The sequence below is a fragment of the Anomaloglossus baeobatrachus genome, chromosome 9 (genome assembly GCF_048569485.1).
Source record: "Anomaloglossus baeobatrachus isolate aAnoBae1 chromosome 9, aAnoBae1.hap1, whole genome shotgun sequence".
NCBI classification, from domain to species: domain Eukaryota; kingdom Metazoa; phylum Chordata; class Amphibia; order Anura; family Aromobatidae; genus Anomaloglossus; species Anomaloglossus baeobatrachus.
In genome coordinates, this window is record NC_134361.1 from 205,897,601 (window position 1) to 205,914,092 (window position 16,492).

The window sequence follows — 16,492 nt, forward strand, 5'->3', positions numbered from 1 at the left end:
GCGGCCAATAGAAGCGGAGGGGCGGAGATGAGCGGGACATAAACATCCAGCCCACCTCCTTCCTTCCGCATAGCCAGCGTGAGCCGCAGGACGCAGGCAGGAGATGTTCCTCGCTCCTGCGGCTTCACACACAGCGATGTGCGCTGCCGCAGGAGCGAGGAACAACATCGTAACATCGGTTCTTCCGAAATTATGGAAATGACCGAGGCTACACCGATGATACGATTTCGACGTTTTTGCGCTCGTTAATCGTATCAAAAAGGATTTACACACTACGATATCGACTGCGACGCCGGATGTGCGTCACTCTCGATTTGACCCCATTGACATCGCAGCTGCGATGTCGTAGTGCGCAAAGTACCCCTTAGGCTATGTGCCCACGCTGCGGAAAATGCGCGGATTTTGCCGCGGATTTCTCGCGGAAAAGCCGCGGATTTTCCGAAAATCTGCAGCAGCGGCACTTCCAAGCCATTTCAATGGCATTTTGGAAATGCTGTGTCCATGCTGCGGATTTTTCCGTGGCGGATTTGCCGCGGATTTTGATCCGGAAAAATCTGCAGCATGTCAATTATTGTTGCGGATTTTGATCCGGATTTTGGCTGTAGAATGGGGAAAAAAAAAAATCCGCATCAAAATCCGCGGCAATTCCGCGGTAAATCCGCGGTAAATCCACGGCAAAAAAAAGGTGCGGATTTGCCGCGAAAGTCGCGGATTTTCATGCAGAAAAATCCGCAGCAACATTCTACCGTGGACACATAGCCTTATTGTCAGTTTTATAGAAAATAAATTATTACTGCCAAATAATCTGTAATTAGTAACGCCATACAGTGTACAAATATTACTACCATAGTGTCCTTATAGTACTGCCACAATACTTAAACAATGCTGCCATTCAATGCTGAATATAGAGGTGTTGTCTGTCACTGTACAGGGGGAGGAGCAGGTGAGCTGTGACATAACTTATTACTGGTGGGCCCTGTATTAGCTACTGTATATAGAGGCCGCAGGAGTCCATTTGCAACCTGTTCCCGTAAGGGAGGCGAGGCCGGACGCCGACGCCCCCTACTGGGAAAGAGAGCAGCAACGGCTGCATCTAGGGATCACCAGCAGAGACAGTGGGAGATTGCTGCCAGAACTAACAAAGAGAAACAGCACCTGAGGAACGCCACCTACCGGGTCAGAGGGCCGCGTGGAGCGATTCGACCCCGTTAAAGGATGGGGGTTTATTGTGGAAGCGGGCCTCACGGCTGGGGTGTTCGTCTCCCAGAGAGGCGTGGAGGACCACCTCCGAAAGGGACCCCCGGGCCGCAACCTAGAGCCAGGAGACATGGTGTCTTATTGTCGACACTGTGGAGAACGGGGCTGGTATGTTATAATTGATGAAAAGGTCATGCCAGCCTCCACGATAAATTACCAGCATTAATGGTAGCGGAACCCGGCTACCCTATGTATAAAGTTTAGGTTTCTATGCTGCTAATGTTGATGTGAAATGTTGAAAATGTTGATTGATTACCCATACTTGAAAAATGCCAATTACCTGAGTACCTCACCTGATTTGCAGTTTGCACCTAGTGCATGGACCCTGTTTCATTTTTTTGCTAATTAACATGGACCATGGCTGCGGGACTGGTAGCAGCCAGCTCGAACTTGTGGTATTGTATATAGTTGCGCCTCGTGTGCCCACCAGAGTCGTCTTTTACACCTCCAGGACTTCAATGCCGTCACAAGGAACCGGGGGATACAGGTTGTTTGGGTGGTAAGTTGAAGGGAGAGTGACAATAGGAATGGACTGTTGCAGGAAGAGGCTACGCACCGACTACTGCTACAACCGGTAGCGTTCCCATGGTTCTTATGAATGTGAACTCTGAGAGTTTTATGCAACGTTTACGTGATGTGCCTCCCCTGTGTGGGATGAGAAATTCTTAAATTAAAAATGTTACCTTTTTTCTCTTTCAGTTAAAACAAAATAAACCTCTGGGTGTCCTGTAGCTCAGGGACAAGCTACGTTTAACCAAGGGGGAATGTGACACCCCTGAACTAGTCAGGGTGTCACAGGGTACTGCACTCCTTTCCTTCTGGTGCAGGACTCAACCCCCCATGGTTCTGGGATCCCAACCATTGGTATTGCTCCATCAGCATGCAAATCCTAGTCACACCTCACACCACACTCTGTCAGGCACTCCAGTGGGTGGTCTAGCTGGAACAGGGCCACTCGCCTAGGGGTCAGGCAGACTGGTGGGAGGGAGGAAGTCAGAGAGAGGAAGTGGAGAGCAGAGCTTAGAGTGAGAACAGAAGTAGCTCCAAGACAGTGAGGAGCTGGGAGTAGCAGCTTCCGAGAGAAGTGCAGTAGTAGCTCCCAAAGAGTGAGGAGCTGGAAGTTGAGGCTCCTTTTGACTACGCTGCGGATGGTGGTCTGGGACTGAAGGAGTCGGAGACTCGGTTGCAGGGTATTGGAGAAAGGTGCCATGCATAGTTTTGGGGAACGGTCTGCACCGAAGTACCTAGTAACCAAACCGGTACCGAGCACGGCGGGGTACTGGATCCTAGATCAGGGAGTAGCTTCACGCAACCTGATAATTAACCTGTGGAGGATAGTCTCTTCATGAACTTTCCCCAAGAGCTCAGAGATCGAATGCATCAACACAAAGAGGGGTATAGGGCTTTCCAACTTATGCGGCCTACAGAAATCCCAAGTGTCAGCCATCGAGAGCACAGCTCCCCTACTTAACAGTGGGGGGCGGGACCCCGACAGCTTCAAGCAGAGGGGTCACTCAGAACATCTAAAATACAGTGCATGGAAGCAATGTACAGACCATCAGCAAAACCAAAGGGAGCGAACTCCCGGACGGGCTCCCCTGAAGTGGCAGCGGCACCCAGAGACTTGGTTTACTTCTGTGTCAGAGTCTGCATTGTGGTCATATCACTACCAACACTGCCTGAGTGAGTATGCTGTCCTCCCCTGCGTCCAACCTGCACTATGCTCCCCTACACCTCCATCATCCAGAGTGTCGGGGCATCCCCTACCCATGGAGGGAACGTCATCTGGCTGCCCCACTCCATCTCCCCCTGGGTACTCCCATCGGCAGCGGCGGTACTCCCCTTACCGCGAACCACGGGTGTCGTCACAAACTCTTATCCCCTGTAAATACCCCCTTTATATTTGAAGTGGCCGTGAGCCCCCGGGTCCAGAGACCCTCAAGCCACAGCAACCCCCGGATTCAAGCGATTCAACCGCTGCAGGGCCGGCACAACATCACCTAGTAATGGGTCCTGTCTCTTGTGTTATCTACTTGATATAGAGGTGTTATCAGTCATTGTACAGGAGAGGGAGGAGGTGAGCTGTGAAATCACCTTTTCTGAATGGTAGAGTCTGTGTTATCAGCTGTATATAGAGGTGTTATCAGTCATTCTACAGGAGGGGGAGGAGGTGAGCTATGATATCACCTATTGTGCATAGTGGATCCTGTTGTGAATATCATCCAAGTGGGTGCTAGTGTGCAGCTCCCTCTGGTGGGCAGTTCATCCAGCAAGAAAGGGAGTTTTTCCCTGTTCTGATTTTGATTCTTTGCACTTTAGAATATTGTTTGTTCTGTGATTTTGTTCCTTCCCATTATATCTGCAGCTCTTTTTAAAGTGTCTGGCACAAGGGTATCTAATATAGCGGGGGAAAGACCGTGTGGTCTTAGGGATTTTTTTTTCATCAGGAGTTTGGTATTTTTTGCAGGGTTTTTTTCTGGCTGCAATCAGTTATCTTTCCTGTCCTGTTGTATCTAGTAAGTCGGATCTCACTTTTTTCTAATCTATATTTTCTATCTGTGTATTGTGTTTTCTTACATCACTATTGTTACATGTTGGGGGCTTGCTATTCCTTTGGGGACTGCTCCGAGGCAAGTTAGGATTCCTCATTTCTATCTTTGAGGTGTAGCACGTTTCTCCAGCAGCGACGAGGTGTCTAGGTGTGTTAGGAACATCCCACTACTACTTCTAGTGTTGTCCGATAGATAGGGGATTGCGGTTAGCTTAGTTTCCAACTACTCTTGTGGTTATTGTTTTTTCCTGATTAATAGGATTTTTTGTGATCGTCCACGGTTACCAGTTCATAACAGGATCCTATGTTATTTGCTCGTATATAGAGGTGCTATCAGTTATTGTACAGAAGGAGCAGGTGAGCTGTGACATCATCTATTGTGAATGGTAGATCCTTTGTTATCCACTGTATATGGAGGTGTTATCACTCATTATACAGGAGGAGGAGGTGAGCTATGACATCATCTATTGTGAATGGTAGATCCTGTGTTATCTACTGTATATAGAGGTGTTATCACTCATTATACAGGAGGAGGAGGTGAGCTGTGACATTTGCTATTAGGATTGATGGATCCTGAGTTATCTTCTTCATATAGATGTGTTATCAGTCATTGTAATTCAACAAAAAGTAATAATAATAATGATAATATTAATACCACTATACAATGTTATAATAATAATGATAATAATAATACCTCTATACAATCACAAAAAGTATAGTGTTCACATAATATTGCATATATTGACCACATAATACTTCCATATAGTGACAAAATAATACCGCCATACACAGCATATCAATAACATGCAGTAACCTAAAAATACTCCCTTGAAACATTCGCACAGTATTGTCATATTTCTACATAATACCGCAATTATAACCCCCCAAATAATGGGATGTGCTTGCTGGAGTAGTGCGCTCTGCATGGCCAGCACTGTACATATATGTGCGCTCTCCTTGCTATATGGACATCATTATATAGAGCACTGTCTGTCTAATTGAGACCGCCAGTGACATCCTCCATGACATCTCATAAATCCTGGTGGCAGATATTTGGGATCGCGGCCTTGAGTCGATAGAAATCCTGGAGCTTTCTCCTCAGTTTCCATGGAAACCATGGTAAGTAAATGACAGAGCAAGTGCTGGCGGGTTTACACACATCTCCTAGAAAACTAATGAGGGGGGCTCCGTGCTTATCTGCTAGTAAGATACATGGGGAATATGTGCCAGACTGGACGAATATGTCACTGCGGTTATGAGTGGCACAAATGTATGCCCCTAACGATGGCCACCAGGCCTATCCTGACCAGCAGACTAGGCCCATGAAGCCCCTCATACACAAGTGATAGCGGTCAGCCCGACTCCCCCATACAGGGAAACGCTTAACTGTCAGGCTCTTATGTCCTAGACGTTTACTACCCCCTACCATGATCCTTAAGCCCATTTCTCCACCATCTTGTTACAAGTCCTGCATCAATATGGCCCTCTAATAGCAAAGGGAACGAGCCCCTTCTGCTTCAGGCCCACACTGGTCACAGGTATAGGAAGAGCAATGACTAGGTTTTCCTTAAAGAGGTATTACTATATCAGACAGTTATGGCAGAGTCATGACTAGATTTTCCTTAAAGAGGTATTCCCATATCAGACAGTTATGGCAGAGACATGACTAGGTTTTCCTTAAAGGGGTATTCCCATATCAGACAGTTATGGCAGAGCCATGACTAGGCTTTCCTTAAAGGGGTATTCCCGTACCAGAAAGTTATGGTATATCCACATGAGTTACCATAAATACCTGATAGATGCAGGTCTCACCCTTGTGTCTCGAGAACATGGCCCTCAGTTTGTGTTCCTGTCAGTGAACAATCGCATCGCTCTCCATTAGAGGGGTTGTCATGTAAAACCATGTTATCATCTATCCATGCGATAGAAGGTATCTTAATAATCGGTGGGAATTTGAGCGCAGGGACCCGCACCCGTCGGCAGAACGTAGCACTTTTAGAATGGAGCAGCGGTGCCCATGCTCGTCTGCCGCTCCATTCATCCCCATGGGGCTGCTAAGCTTTCAGCACAGTTTTTTCCAGCAACACCATAGTGAATAGATGAACTTGCATCCAGGCAGTCAACTGATTGGTGCAGGTCCCTGTTATCGGACCGTTTCTATGGGAGTTCTGAAAAAAACAGACAAGTGAAACCCCCATTGACGTGAATGGAGAGAGCGACGCATGACCCCATTTCGTGAAGCTACATTGACTTCTATGAGAGTTTTGAAAAAAAAGAAGCCTAACCAGAACGTCTATAGAAGTGAATGGAGAGAGCCGCCCAATGTGCAGCCACCTCGCCAAAACTGGGCCATTTTCTCGAGAACTGGGACATATATCACCCTATGGAAATGCCATAAATGTGCTAGGAATACCCGACAGTTTGCTGTATCCATCGCCCTTGTAGGCCGGGCTCCTGACACCCACCACCTGGGACATATGCCCTTGTATCAGTTATACCCCTGGTTTGGAAGATCCTTGTGGATGCTATAATGTTGCAGTATCAGTACCCATTGGCATTAGAATGGAGCGGCGGTGCCCATGCTTGTCTGCCGCTCCATTCGTCCTCATGGAGCTGCTAAGCTTTGTGCACAGTTTTTTTTCCAGCAACGCCATAGTGAATAGATGGAGCGGCGTCCAGCCAGTCAACCAATTGGTGCAGGTACCTGTAATCGGACCGCTTCTATGGGAGTTCTGAAAAAAGCGGACAAGTGAAACCGCCATTGAAGTGAATGGAGAGAGAGACACAAGCATGACTTCGTTTCATGCAGCACCATTGACTTCTATGGGAGTTTTGAAAAAAAAAGAAGCCCAACCAGAACTTCTATACAAGTGAATGGAGAGAACAGCCACTTCGCCAAGACTGGGCCAGGTTCCCGAGAGCTGGGACATATATCTGATGCAATCCATACAGCATGGTATTCAATTAAGAGTGCGATTTCTTTAAAACGGGGGCCTCAGCCTCATCGTTTCGGAGATCAATCTGAGCCCCACAGCAGGAGAGGCTAAGAATGTCCTTGCACCAAAAAGACACAAAATCGCTGCTATTTACGGGAACACAGCGTGGCGATTCTTCGTATAATCGCGTCTCCTCTATTTCAGCCTTGGCTGCTGAGGCTTTAAAATCAAAGCAAATAAATGAAAGCCAAATCGTTCCCCTGAGGGGGGAGAAAGCATACGTTCCCAAAATAGAAGGCGAAAATTACAGGGCAGCTCGTGGATATGTGCGCGTCAGCGAGCACACTACACACGGCCGCCTGCCCGGCTCTGCCCGTGCCAGCACGTGCTCCTTTAATCATCTGAAATCATATGAATGGAAGCTTTACTACTGTGCCCGGCTATAGACACTGCATAATAGGCATAGGAGATGTGAGAAATATGACTATAACTAGGTCTAAACAGGGATATAGACTCGGCGCACTACTGCAGTGCCGCTTTGTATTATCTCCAGCTGTAATACTGTTCTCGATGTGACTGCAGGATAGCGAGGGACAGGGGACTCCTATACTCTCCCTCTATCCCTGTCCTCAGTATTACCCCTAATGGTGGAGAGCCCTGAGTCTTGTGCCTGGCTGTTATCCTGACCAGCTAATCTGTTCACCCCCACATCTGTATTTCCATCACACTCCTGCCCTTAGTATGATGTTTCCATCACACTAGGGGCAGGAGTTTGATGGAAACACAGATATAGACAGACAGGGAAAAAGAGAAACTCAGACACACTACAAACTCACAGGAACAACAGTAAGAAACTAAAGAGAAAAGCAAGAGAAGGAAGGAAGCAACAAAAGGACAATAAAGGTTAACATCACACTAGGGGCATTTGATGGAAACACAGATGTAGACAGACAGGGAAAAAGAGAAACTCAGACACACTACAAACTCACAGGAACAACAGTAAGAAACTAAAGAGAAAAGCAAGAGAAGGAAGGCAGCAACAAAAGGACAATAAAGGTTAACATCACACTAGGGGCAGTTGATGGAAACACAGATGTACACAGAAAGGGAAGAAGAGAAACTCAGACACACTGCAAACTCACAGGAACAAACAATAAGAAACGTGTTATGATCCAGAACCATGGAAGACCACCATAAATCACTGGTAAAAGGTGACAAGAGCATTGGCAACTAATCTGGCCGCCATCCCCTTACTAACCATCAACACTAGAAGTAGCCGAGGGGTGAACTAACATCCTGTGCACCGCGAACCCAGCCGGAGAACTAACTATCCTAAAGGAAGGAAAGATGAATAACTCTCTGCCTCAGAAAATAGATAAAGAGTAGCAAGCCCCCCACATTCAAAGACTGCGGGGATATAGGAAAACACAATACACAGATAGATGATAGGATTAGCAAAAGGTGAGGCCCTACTGACTAAATAGGACAGGATAGGTAAGGGACTGATGGTGGCCAGAGAAAAACCCTACAAAAATCCAAAAACCTGATAGTACAAAAAGGCCCTCAGATCACTAGATCTGAACTCCGTCCTATACCAGGCGCTCTTGTGATACCAATGAACAGAAAGCAGGAACCATTAAAAATACAAGGAGCAACAAACACATGGACTTATAGGAGCAATACTCCAAAACATAGCTGCAGGGAGCTTCCCAGCTAAGCAACTGAGAGGGAAGATCCTTGCATGCAAATAAACTGAAAACAACCACAGTAAATGACAAACTCAGATAAGAGTAAAAGAACCAAACAACAAATAAAGAGCAAAGCACTTATCTGAGGTAGATGTGATCTGGAGCAGGATGAAGCAGGCTGGTGAACAAGGAACAACTGACATCCGGCATAGCCTGCTATCAGATCAGGGTTTAAATAGGCAGAGAGTTAGCAATGGAAATGCCCATAGCTCAACACACCTGGTCTCTGACCAAACCATTCCTGGCCACAAGAGGGAGCCCCACAGCAGCCAAAGCAAAACTGACATTCACAACAGAAACTAAAGAGAAAATCAAGAGAAGGAAAGAAGCAACAAAAGGACAACAAAGGTTAACATCACACTAGGGGCAGGAGTTTGATGGAAACACAGATGTAGACAGACAGGAAAAAAGAGAAACACAGACACACTGCAAACTCACAGGAACAAACAGTAAGAAACTAAAGAGAAAAGCAAGGGAAGCTAGACAGCAACAAAAGGACAACAAAAGTTAACATCACACTAGGGGCAGGACTTTGATGGAAACAGATGTAGACAGACAGGGAAAAAGAGAAACTGAAACACACTACAAACTAACAGGAACAAACAGTGAGAAACTGAAAATAAAATCAAGAGTAGGAAGGCAGCAACAAAGGGACAACAAAGGTTAACATCACACTAGGGAAGGCAGGAGTTTGATGGAAACAGATGTAGACAGACAGGGAAAAAGAGAAATTGAAACATACTATAAACTAACAGGAACAAACAGTAAGAAACTAAAGAGAAAATCAAGTGAAGCTAGGCAGCAACAAAAGGACAACAGAAGTTAATATCACACTAGGGGCAGGAGTTTGATGGAAACAGATGTAGACAGGGAAAAAGAGAAACTGAAACACACTACAAACTAACAGGAACAAACAGTAAGAAACTAAAGAGAAAATCAAGTGAAGCTAGGCAGCAACAAAAGGACAACAAGGGTTAACACGACAACTGCTCACAGCAATAATGCACAACAACCACCTCTCTATACTAGTATAGATAAACTATAGCTGGCACCAATGGAAGTGTCCAAGCCAGCATATATAGGAGGGGAGTGAATATGACTGGCTCTCCCACAGCATGTGACCAAAGGAGATTAACAAGCAGACCAGCAGAGATTAAGTATTGCTAGCCTGCCTATGAACTACAATCCTGTGGGTCAACGCCCAAGTCTTCCTACGCTGATCACAGACATCAGAGAAGTTAGCAGGCAGAGTACAAATATCTGTAGTTTGCACAGATCCTGACGCCGCCATGACAGTCGGTGATGCCTGCAGCAATCTCCTTGCGTCAATATAATTTCAGCATTGGGATTCCAGATGTATCTGATAGGTTTTGCTCTATTACTGACATATTTTTCTCCAAAAGGTATTTTACAGATATTCTGAAATGGAAGATGCGACTGATGCTCGTTCAGGCTGCGGCTGCCTCCCTGTGTGACCGCTCGTGCTCTTATGTGGGCGGTTGGGTTCTTAGTAGTCAGCACTGCAGGGAGTTCTGTATAATCTTCCTGAGTTTTGCATTGGTTTCCTTCCTAATTTCGACCACAATCCAAAAATATACTGTACTTAAAGGGCTTTTCCATTAGCCTTTTATTTATTTTGTTTTTATCCCCATTGACTTGCTTTAGGTAAATCAATATAATCAGTGTCACCCTCCGCTGCTCCAGCGAAGCTAAAAAACGTTTTATTGGAAAACTTCTTTAAAAACTGTCTCCAAAGCGATGTTATTAGTACTAAGAAGCAACTGAATGAAAAGTAAAAGGGCCTGTCCAATTTGGAAAACACATTTTAATTAATCCGTGCAATGCTGGTGCCAGTGTCCCTGTGCTTTCTCGATTCCTTCACCCGGCAGGGTCACCGACGCACTCACTATCCAGGTCGCTCTGCGGTATCTCCAACTGCCTGCTTCCGGGGCCTGCACAAGCCACTCCCAGGAATGTGCTTAGGGCACGAACCCTCTTCTTAATTGGGTAGCGCTCTTAGTCTGGAAGTGCCTCTCAGCCTATGGTAATTAAGGCACTCTCCACATTGGGGAGGTGCCTGAGCAATGTATGCATTCTGCTGAATTTTGCTAGTTTTCAGGTCCCCGATAACCTGTGCTTGTCCTGTGTACCTATCCTGTGTTTCTGTACCTGAGTTCCAATGTCCGTTCCCGTCCTGTATTCTTGTACCAGTCTGCACCAGCTGTCCAACCAGTCATTGCCATCCAGTCTGTAACTGCCGTCCAAGTCTGTAGCAGTCGTTCAGCCAGTACCTCTGGTCCAGTCTTTACCAGCTGTCTAGCCAGTTTGTGCCGTCCAGTCTGTACCAAAAGTCCTGCCAGTACCTGCCTGCCAGTCTGTTCAAGCTGTCTTGCCTGTATCCAGTCTGTATCTGCTTTACTGATCCCTGGGCTTAGCTGCCACAGAACCGGGGACTGCCCTGAGGAGTACCTGGCTACCTTCCAGCACAAGCCTAACCTCACCATCAGAGGCTTTAGTGAAGACGAGGCAGTCGCTTAGTTATGCCTCTCCAAGGTAAGCCAGGCCCCTTGGTGCAGTTGGTCCACATCTACCATCTTGAAAACCCGATTTTGGATCATTATCTCTGTCAACCTAAAGAGTGGTCTCTTGCCCTAGAGGGTCGTTAATGATCCCTCTGATCCTCCAGAAGCCTTCATAGAACTTTTACTTTTTCTAGATAGTCAAGTTTGATCATCTTATACAGGCATCTCGATGAATTGAATGATCACCACGCAATGATCGATTTCACCTGTGGCAGTGCTGCTGAAACCCCCCCCAAAACACCTACTGCCAGGTTTTCTCCACACAGGTCGCAAACCTGGGGGAGTCTCCTGAGAATTAAGGATTGTCACAAGTGTAGGGAGAACCCTTCTACCGTTAAAGGGTTGTCCAGAGGATGACAATTATTTTTTAGGGCTGTGTACTTAAAGCTCTGTATGATATAGGTTTTTTGCAATGGGTCCCTATTTTGGACAGAAGTGATGGCATCCATCCAGACGGAGCCCACTGTTGTGTGTATACCCCAAGAGCGTATATACCCAACAGTAGGTGCAGACACTGTGTGCACTAGCTTGAATTTGGAAGCAGAGATGAGAACTAGGTATCAAAATGGGATGAAAGTCTGCCCAAATCCCATTTTCATGGAAACCAGCTGACCATCTGATATGCATGGAGGCCTCCCTACCTTTCGGAAGAGAGAAGGTTTGAGCAGTTCGAGTTCCACCACCCAATCCTCTTGGGTTCGGGGGAGATAAGCCATTGCCAGCGGCTCTCCGCTTTGAAAACACATGAAAGCTCTACCAAGTTGACCACTCGTGTATCTGGAAGGCTTTAGAGATAGCTGTTTATTGAATGAATGTTTGACCAACCGTTGTCTCATGGGTATGGTCAGCTTTACTTTTTTGTTAATATGCTGTACAGCTTCTGTAAAGGTGTTGTTCCATTAGGACCTTGAAGGCTTTGGGGCATCATCGAGGGGAATCCTTCACTCGAAAGTCTACTCTTTTAGCCAAAGTGACCAGATGTTACATGGTTGACCATTCATTTGGCCACACGCAGCTTTCCCTGACCACTAGGTGTTAAAGAAACCAGACTCGGAAATCAGTAAAACGCCTTCAGTTAATAGCCACATAAGACACGTACAGAAACGGCCTTGTTTCTTGACGTCAAATCCTGGTCCTAAAAGTTACTGAAAGAGACGTCTCACCCACAGGCCGGCTCGGTGGAGAGCTGCCACATCTTCCTGCAGTGTCTGGGCTTGGCGTAGACCACAAGAGACCAGAAATCCTTACTCCAGCGGGTTTGCTGACTCCTTGTCCAGATGTTTCCAGCCCACGCTGTATAAACACGGCGCGGCCTGAACAATGCAGCTCTGAACGAGGACCGTCTCCTTGACACAGATGACTTGTCACGTATTTATACAGCAACTCACCGTAGATTGCACAGATATCACAAGCCGCAAGCCTACAGATTGACGTGGGGGCAACGTGAATACCCCGGGGTGCAGGATAGAAGGCAATTATAGTAAAAGCAAGGAAACAGATGTGGCCAGAAAAGATGATAGCTGATGAGATGGCAGCTTACGACACAATATTGATTGTCGCTGGATGGTTCTTGTGTGAAAACCTTTATATTTAATTAAAGGAGGAAATCCCAATAGTATAAAGTGAAAGTGAATGTACCACTGTCCATAGTAGGTAAAGATCTCATGCTCGGTGATATATTTAGGGTTGTGACCTTTAAGAAGACAAAATCTTCTCCAAAACTTCAAGATCCAGTTGAGATTTGTGACAGCTGCTTCAGATTAGGACTTTATGGGGACAACAATGGGCGTTTGCTCCTCTACTGGCATTGAGGTAGAAATGGACTACACAGGTGGCATCAACTTTAGGGCTAGTGGACCAAAGACCCTTCTTCCATATACGAGTACACAATACTATGGGACTGGTAAAGAGGTTAAATAGGGGGTCATAGGAGCTTCAAATCCGGTTTACAGTTGCCCGGATTAAATGGGTTAAGTCACCGTCTACTCAAACAAATCCATACCGCTGTCTATGGCAGGTAAGGGTCTCATAGGGCTATGCTCGGTGGCATATATAGGGGTGTGAACTTTAAGAAGACAAAATCTTCTACAAAACATCAAGATCCAGTTGAGATTTGTGACAGCTGCCACAGATTAGGAATTTATGGGGACAACAATGGGCACAACGTTTTCTCCTCCACTGGCATTGACGTAGAAATAGACTACACAGGTGGCATTGAATTTAGGGCTGGTGGAACAAAGACCATTCTTCCATATACAAGCACACAATACTATACATGTAATGTGATTGTTGGGGGCCTGGTAAAGAGGTTAAATAGGGGGTCTTATGAGCTTCAAGTCTGGTTTAGAGTGGCCCGGACTACATGGGCTAAGTCACGGTCTACCCAAAGAAATCCATACCACTGTCCATAGTAGGTTAAAGTCTCATAGGGCTATGCTTGGTGGCATATCTAGGGGTGTGAACTGTAAAAAAGACAAAATCTTCTCCAAAACATCAAGATCCAGTTGAGATTTGTGACAGCTGCCACAGATTAGGATATATGGGGACAACAATGGGCACAACGTTTGCTCCTTTACTGGCATTGAGGTAGAAATGGACTACACAGTTGGTAAGAACTTTAGGACTGGTGGACCAAAGACCCTTCTTCCATATACAAGGACACAATACTATACATGTAATCTGATGGTTGAGGGCCTGGTAAAGAGGCTAAATAAGGGGCCATAGGAGCTTCAAGTCTGGTTTAGAGTTGCCAGGATTATATGGGATAAATCACTGCTTACCCAACCAAATCCATACCACTTTTATGCCAACTGAAGGATCTTATAGATCTATTGATCCCTCCTGGTCACATTCAGGGACGAATAAATATTGTGCATATTGGTCCTATCAGACACATCCAGGTGGGAATACCTCTATCTCATGAACCTGTTGATATCGGTGGTGCACATTCGTAAACAAAAAGGTCTTGGAATTGGTGGCCAAAAGGGACTATCTTCATCCGGAACTTTTGAGGCCAGAAAGCATTCTTTGAGCCCTTCAGAGAATACAATAGTACAGTGGTAGGCTTCTCAAACGCTAGAGACTCAAGATATCATAAATATGTTGTACACGTCCTTTGGTTATAGCCTTATTAATGAGGTTACATCACAAGTAGGGGTCTCGGAAAGGATGATGGCAACCCATGAAGGAACTGCTGCAGTGGTCATATTGGATATCATCCAGACTTCCCAGAAACGGGCACAAATTTCGGACGACTCAATATTAAAGTGTCACCTTTTTATCTTGCATCTCCAGGCGGGCTCATGTCATTTGGATAATCCCCTAGAAAAACAATATTTTCCGACCTGAGGAAATCTGGGGTCTTTCTGCTGTTGGAAAATGTCAGGGATTTGCTGGAAACGTTTCCTCTGCAGATGGTCGCTATTATTTACATTGGAACGCGGAGAAGGTATTTGGCCCATGTGGGAAATGCAGGTGTTCTGTCATCTATAGCGGGGGGAAGAAAAGTTCCCTTCTCACCCAAAATCATTGCCTGATCTAATGGATTATAAGACTGACCTGATAAATACCGGAGTGAGGATATGGTCGTATAACCTGCGGGTGGTCATACGGGGCATGTGTGGGGCCACCATTATTTATTATTAGGATTTCCTTTTCAGCTTGGGCATATAATCCTTGTACTGGGGGTGGATGTGATATAATTTGTCGAATAGCATGATGCAATCTGGAATGTGACCGCGTCCGGAGATCTCGGCCAGCAACTTTGCCTAGTTCTTGCAATGGCATATTTGAGGTCTCAATGCCTGTCTGTAGAAACCATCCCGAGATTGTGCCAATTACATTACTGGCACCAAGGGCACATATCTTACTATGTACTGGCAGACCCAGATAGAAAAGGGCCCCTGTGCAAGAACAGTATTTGGCCCCTTTTCAGTCCAATAACTCATTAAAATGCACTATTTCACCTACTTTTGAGGTGATCTGGGCCCCCCTGGCCTCGTGGACCCTTGTACAGCTGCACAGGTTGCACCAATGATATTTCACCTACTTTGGAGGTGATCTGGGACCCCCTTACCTCCTGGACCCCTGTATGGCTGCACAGGTTGCACCAATGATATTTCACCTACTTTTAGGTGGTCTGGACCACCTCTTGGACCCCTGTTCGGCTGCACAGGTTGCACCAATGATATTTCACCTACTTGGGAGGTGATCTGGGGCCCCTTTACCCCTTGGACCCCTGTGCGGCTGCACAGGTTGCACCAATCATATGTCCGCCCCTGCCACTATGGTATTATGTGAGGTCGAAACCTTCCCAGATCTGTCCAGGTTTCTATTAAAAATGCACAGAATGTATATTCAACTGCCCCATTTGCCATCCCATAGTGTAAAATGGGTGAATTTAGTATTTTTGGTCTTGGCAAGTCCATCAAAAAAATTCATAAAATCCATTTGCTAAACCTCAATGTAACAAAAATAGGCTAAAGACAGTGAGGACGTGCAACGTGGCCATGGCGGTGCCACTCTGTCTGACTATACCTTAAGGATAAGTTCACACTTTTCAATCGTTTGCTGCATGTTTTGTGATGAAATTATTTGTCCACATGTATTTTTACAGATTAAAAGTTTTAATAAAATTGTTTTATCTGTCAAAAACCATGCAGGTAGATACTGTGCCTTGCAGGTAGATAATGTGCCACGCAGGTAGATACTGTGCCAGGCAGGTAGATACTGTTCTACACAGGTATATACTGTGCAATGCAGGTAGATACTGTGGCACCCAGGTAGATAATGTGCCACACAGGTAGATACTGTGGCACCCAGGTAGATACTGTGCCACGCAGGTAGATACTGTGGCACCCAGGTAGATAAAGTGGCACGCAGGTAGATACTGTGCCACACAGGTAGATACTGTGCCTTGCAGGTAGATACTGTGCCATGCAGGTAGATACTGTGCCATGCAGGTAGATACTGTGCTACACATGTAGTTACTGTGCCACTCAAGTAGATACTGTGCCACACAGGTAGATACTGTGCCACGCAGGTAGATACTGTGCCTTGCAGGTAGATACTGTGCCACTCAGGTAGATACTGTGCCACACAGGTAGATACTGTGCCTTGCAGGTAGATACTGTGCCACTCAGGTAGATACTGTGCCTTGCAGGTAGATACTGTGCCACTCAGGTAGATAAAGTGGCACGCAGGTAGATACTGTGCCACACAGGTAGATACTGTGCCACGCAGATAGATACTGTGCCACACAGGTAGATACTGTGCCACGCAGGTAGATACTATGCCATGCAGGTAGATACTGTGCTACACAGGTAGATACTGTGCCACTCAAGTAGATACTGTGCTACACAGGTAGATACTGTGCCATGCAGGTAGATACTGTGCCACGCAGGTAGATACTGTGCCTTG

General features: G+C 46.1%; 1 protein-coding gene across 1 annotated transcript in view; it reads right to left on the reverse strand.

Moving 5' to 3' along the window:
- The window catches only part of FGD1 (FYVE, RhoGEF and PH domain containing 1), a 141,026-nt gene that overhangs the window by 123,007 nt on the left and 1,527 nt on the right, over positions 1-16,492 (reverse strand). The window lies entirely within an intron of this gene.